The following is a 6,002-nucleotide window of genomic DNA, read 5'->3' as shown; positions in this document are numbered from 1 at the left end:
GCTGCATGGGGTCAGGCTCAGCCTGGCCCGCCCCAGCCTGAGAGCACAGGCAGGCCTGGGCCCTGGGCCACCAGGCTCTCGCTCGGAATGTCAGAGGACAGACCAGAGAGACTCATGGCTCTCCTCCACCAGGCCCGGGAGCTGGGGGATCCACTGTGTGGGGGGAGGGCAGCAGCCACCCCTCACAGCAGGCAAGAAGGGTGTGCTGCTCCCAGCCCATCCCCTTCCTTCCAGCAAGGGTCAACCCTGACTCCCTCTTCTGGGAATCTAAATCCCCAGGATGGACACAGTCAACATTCACCCTGTGGTGCAAACAAGGTGAATTCAGGAGCCGGGACCCAACATCAGCCTCTGATTCCACGCCCCAAACCACCAGGTGGTTGAAGGTACAGCCGCAGCTCAGAGGAGCGATGTTCTCTTGGAGGTGATCTTGTTTTACATGCGGGCTGAGACCCAGAGGGGCCCGAAGGCGCGTGGCAGAGCACCTGAGCCCTGCCGGTGACCTCAGGAAGGCTCCTGCCCCCGTCACAGACCAAGGGAGGGGGTGTATGCCGAGCTCCCCTCCAAACACAGCGAGAGGAAGAAGTAGCCCCTCTCTCGGCACTGCGGACACCAGTCCCGAGCGCCTGAGATCCTCCAGCCCCGCAGGGCTGGGCTCGCTACCCCCTCGCACAGGTGGGAATTAGGCTCAGAGACGCCGAGGGTTTGCCGGACGCGGCGCCGCCGGGAAGAAGGCGGCTCCTCCGGCATCTGACTGCCCCGCCCAGGCTCCGGCCCCGGGTTCTGAGCGTCTGTCACCCGCCCGATCGCGTGTCGCTGGGTCCATCGCGCCGCGGGATGGCGCGTTTCAGTGCCTATTAGCACAGCTTCCAGCCGCCCCGCAGCCACCCACGCCTTGCGCTCGCTGCCCAACCCAGGCTGTTGTCCTGCTGACTCCCGGCTCAGTCCCCAGAGCCCTGACCGCCTGGCAGCTGTCGCGCCCAGGGCACAGCAGCTCAGGGGAAAAGCGAAGATCTCCTCGCAAGAGAGACGGTTCGCTTCATAATTCCTGCTGAGACGACTACGTGCTTCCCCGACCCTCGCCCGCCGCCAGAGTCCCTCCGCCACTGGGAGGCCGATTCAACCAGCCAGCTGCCAGCGGCGCTGATGTAAAAATAGAGGTAGGCGGTGGGGGCCGGCACCCGACTCCCCGTGTGACGGAAGGCCGGCAGACAGCTGCGGCTCCTCCCCTCCCCCTCCTCCTCTCCCCAGCCCTCCCCCTCTTCCCTCCCCTCCCCTCCCTTCCCCTCCCCTCCCCCTCCCTTCCTTGCCTCCCCTCCCCCTCCCCAGCCCTTCCCCTCAGATGGGAGGGAAATAGCACAAACCTTCATTCTCCTGTGGTCTTTCTGGATTTTCTATAGAGAACATTCCAGTACCCGGCCAGCTCCAAGGTGGGAATGGAATGAGAGGAAGTGAGAGGCTGCAGCCCATGTCACACTACCGCCTCAGAGCCCAGGGTGCACCCCCTCAGGGCCAGGACTGCCCTGCCGCCCTCCTGCCTGGGACCACCGATCTGCCTGGTTGCCACACCAGCCGCAGTCCCAAGCTCCGGGTGCCCATTTCAGTGAGCATCCGCAGGTGAGTCAGAGACCCGAGAGGCGTCCTGGAACCCCCGCCTGCCCCAGCAGGGCAGCTTCCCTCTCTCTCTCTCTGCTTAGAACAGTTCCATGGCTTTCCACCGCTCTTAGAATAAAGAAAAAATATACAGTCAGCGGTGGAGGGTCTTCAGGCTGGGTCTGCCTCCCCCTGCATCCTCTCTGCCCACCACCCTCCCCCATCCCCACCCCGTCACACCCACCTTTCCACAGGCCATGAACCTCCAGCCTCCCCACTTCACCTGCTGCTGCCTACTCACCCTCAAAGTACCTCTACTGCCCTGGCTCAGGAGCCCACCCCCCTTGGCTTCTTCTATACTGTCACACCGCACGGCTCTCTTGCAGCCCATGCTAAATGGACAGGCTTGCATTGTTGTTTGATGAATTCTGTTTCCCACTCTGCACTGAGGGCTCCCTGAGGCTGAGACCTGGACTCTTCGGCTGGCCTCCTTGTCTCCCAGCACGGTGCCTGCACATAGTAGGTGCCCAGTAAAAGTTTGTTGAGTAAATCAGCAAACTTATAGCTGCAGGTGTGTCAACGAGCAGGGCAAGAGTGGAGTGACAGAGTTCTGGGTGCTTTTGGAAAATGAGCTAAAGGATGATCAAGACTAGGGACTTCCCTTGTGGTGCAGTGGTTAAGAAGCCACCTGCCAGCGCAGGAGGCACGGGCTTGATCCCTGGTCCAAGAAGATCCCACATGCCACGGAGCAACTAAGCCCGTGCGCCACAACTACTGAGCCAGTGCTCTGGAGCCCGCGAGCCACAACTACTGAAGCCTGCGCTCTAGAGCCCGTGCTCCGCAACAAGAGAAGCTACCTCAACGAGAAGCCGGCGCACCGCAACGAAGAGTAGCCCCCGCTCGCTGCAACTAGAGAAAAGCCCGCGTGCAGCAACGAAGACCCAACGCAGCCAAAAAAAAAACCTACACACTCCCAACGCAGGGGGCCTAGGTTCGATCCCTGGTCAGGGAACTAGATCCCACATGCATGCCTCAACTGAGTTCGCATGCCGTGATTAAGGAGCCCACGAGCCGCAACTAAGACCCGGTGCAACCAAATAAATAAATAAATATTTTTTTAAAAAAAAGAATAATCAAGACTAGATGTTGGATGTCTTGGCTTCTCCAGCTGAGGGAAGGTTGGCCCCACACCTGCACCTTGGATAACCAGGAAGACGGTGGAGAAAAAGGACATCTCCCTGGCTGTGAACCACAACCCTGTGTTCTCGTGTGGCTGGGAACAAATCTGTTTGCTTCAAATTGCCTGGATTGCCCTTTGGAAAAAATATGACCACCCGGTGCAGGGCTGGGACTGCAGTGCAGCAAGGGAAGTGCGCAGGGGAGCAGAGGCTCGAGGAAGGGCTGTTTGTGAGGGCTCCACCCTGTCCAGGCTGGACCACTGCGCTCGCTCTCATGTCAGTGAGAGATGCCCTGTAATTTCAGAGGTGCTGAGATCCCCAGCTTTCAAATTCCTGGCCTCCACCGCCAGGACAGCGTAGGAAGAAATCACTACACAGCGTCTCCCAAGGGAGGCTCTGGGCGTCCCTGGTGATCCCAGCACGCAGGCCTCCTGGAGCCTGGTTCTCCACCGGCCTGCCCTGCACCAGCGCTAGAGGCCGGAGATGAAACTCAGAGGAAAACCTAGATTCCAGAGAACCTTCCAAAGACAGAGGGTAAGCATAGTAGGCATCCTTTTTAAGCATTTACTGGAGAAGTTCAAGTGCAGTGTAGTTATTCCATGTAGTGCCTCTTGTGCCTGCAATAGAAGAGACACTCGGTAAATGCGTGAATGGACTGGGCGGGAGGGGGAGGGGAGGCAGAACTGTGGGCACTCTGGCTTAGGAAGGGTAAAGGGTAAACAGAGCCTTCTCAGAACTTCAAAGGGAACCTGGAAGTGGAGAAACTCTTTATAGCACTGGAGTCTCCCCTTTGCTCATCCCCTTGTCCTGCATCCTGAGGGGCTTCACAACAGCCCCCCCTTCCTCTCCCAGGGGTCCTGAGCAAGAGAAGTGGGGGGGGGTGTGATCACAGACTGTCAGAGGAACGGGGACCACCTAGAGCAGAGCTTCCCCCTCCTGTTACCGATGGAAACCAACGTCCTCCGTGGAGCCAGGGCTGGAACCCAGAGATGCTCTCCCCAGTGCCATCTGCCCAGCTCACTCAGGATGCCTGTGGAGCTCAGACGGGAGAAATGACAGGAGCAGTTTAGTCCTTTCAGCGGGGGCCACCTTGGGGTCACGCTTGACACAGCCGTTCTCCGACCCCCGCCTCCATGGCCCCACCTCCCGCCACCCGCGTGGCTGCAAATGGATCTGCCCAAACTCATCTCTGCTGCTGGAAGTACCATTCAGGACTGAGGGCCTAGAGGGGCCTTTTCTTCTCTGTTTATTTATTTTTTCATTTTTCGCTTAAGTATTTTTAATATTAACATAACACTTATATCTTGAAAATAATAAAGTTGAAAAGAATAATAAAGTATAAAAAAGGCAGAAAAAATCACCTATCACCCCCCATGCAGAAAGCATCGTGGTAATTTATCACTTTGACTGAGTTGCTTTGTCCTTTTGCCCTTCATTTTTTCCCTGGTCCAATGGGTCCCTGCTGACACAGGGCACATTAACATTGGGCTGAAGGGCTCCAGGCAGCTCTGTCTCCCAGCTGGTGCCCTGTTATCCTGGGGAATTTTCAGACCCAGTGTATTTTTAGGCCCAGGGAAAATATAACAGATTTAAAATAAGGCAACAGAATTTGGGGCAAAATTCCTTAAGCCCATGTGTGAGATTTGAGCTGTGTTTCAAGGGTGGCTAAAGCCAGGCCTGCACCGTGAAAGGTGTTGAGTTCTATTTTTAGGGAATATGACAGGCTGAGTTCTTGGAACAACATTCCTGTGGAAAACAACTAAAAAGCCACATCAAGTATTTTGAACATCTTACAAGACCGAAGAGTTGACAAGATAGTAAGGAATCACCAGCAGGACAGTGATTCTAGAAACAGCTCTTGCCCTGAGAGTGTTTGTTTATCTCACTTACCTTGCTCTTGGGGTTTAACAGCTTTGCAAAGCTTGATGCCTCCCTCGTGAAGCTGGGACACGGGTTTACACCACGGGGAAGCGTGAAGGAGTGAGCCAGGGGTAAGCCCTGCCCCACACCGACACTTGCGGATCAGACAGGCGAGTGGCCCTGGTACCAAGTGTGTGGTAGTGGCGTGGGGTGCAGATTCCTGGGAAATTGTAAACTCAGGCTGAGTTCTCACATGCATTCGCAGCCCACCTCATCTGGGGGGACCAGGAGACCTCAGGCGGTGGATTTAGTTTACCATCATTTCAGATTAGTGGTATCCCAGGAGATCCCTGGCAGAAGCAAATACAAGTCCTTTCCTGAAAGAGTCACCTTTATTCTGGGTTTCCAAGTGTCCCAGAAATAATTCTTCAAAGACAGTGAACGCGACACTGTCAAGTACACATGGAAAAAGGTAGTGTGAGTATGAACCGGGACAATAGGTAATAGAAAGAAACTCCAAGACTTCATCCACTAGGATTATTAGATTCATATTATTAAAAACCTATGCTTGCTCTTTTAAAGAAGAGACAAGCTAACGCATATCCATAGGAAGCAGAAAGCTATAAAAGTATGATCTAGTTAATTTTAAAATAAAATAATTTCTAAAATTTTCTAAAAGTTAAAAATTCAATACCAGAAATTTAAAACTGAGCAAAAGGGTTTAACAATAGATTAAGTAATTTAAAGGGAGAATTAGTAAATTGGAAGATCAATTGGAAGAAATTACCCACAATGCAATTCAGATAAACCCCTTAAAATGAAAAATACAAAAAAAAATTTTTTCCATTTAAAAATTTTAAAAAAACTTTTTTAATGTAGAGGATATCAGAAGTTCTGACATCTTATTTTTTTGCCTGCAATTTTTTCTTTTGATTAAAATGTACACAAAATGAAATGCACAAATCTTAATTGTACAGTCACTGAATCTGACCTTTGTAACCCAATCCTTTATCAAGATACAGACATTTCCATAATTCCAAAAAGTCCCCTCATGCCACTTCTCAATATCCATCCCACTCCCAGAGACAACCATTGTTCTTATTTTTTTCTATACCATAGACTAGTTTTGCCTGTTCTAGAATATCATATAAATGGAATCTTACTGTATATATGTGTAAATTTTTTTCACTCGGTATTTTTGAGATCCATTATGTTGTATGTGCATTTGCAGTCTGTTCCTCTTTATTGCTGAATTGTATTCCATTATACAGCTGTACACAGTTTGTTTATCCATTTTTCTGTTGATGGACACCTGACCTGTTTCCAGTTTTTACTATTATCAATAAAGCTGCTATCACAATTCTTGTATAA

At 52.3% G+C, this 6,002-nt stretch overlaps 1 long non-coding RNA gene across 1 annotated transcript; it reads left to right on the top strand.

The window, feature by feature from the left end:
• Positions 1-112: 112 nt before the first annotated feature.
• Positions 113-6,002, top strand: LOC137209455 (uncharacterized). The gene is made up of 2 exons (XR_010936066.1): positions 113-1,160; positions 1,401-6,002. It is a non-coding gene; the product is annotated as an uncharacterized lncRNA (long non-coding RNA).

This window comes from Pseudorca crassidens, chromosome 16 (genome assembly GCF_039906515.1).
Source record: "Pseudorca crassidens isolate mPseCra1 chromosome 16, mPseCra1.hap1, whole genome shotgun sequence".
Lineage (NCBI taxonomy): Eukaryota > Metazoa > Chordata > Mammalia > Artiodactyla > Delphinidae > Pseudorca > Pseudorca crassidens.
Note: the sequence above shows the minus strand (reverse complement) of the source record. Positions and strands in the feature narration are given on the sequence as shown.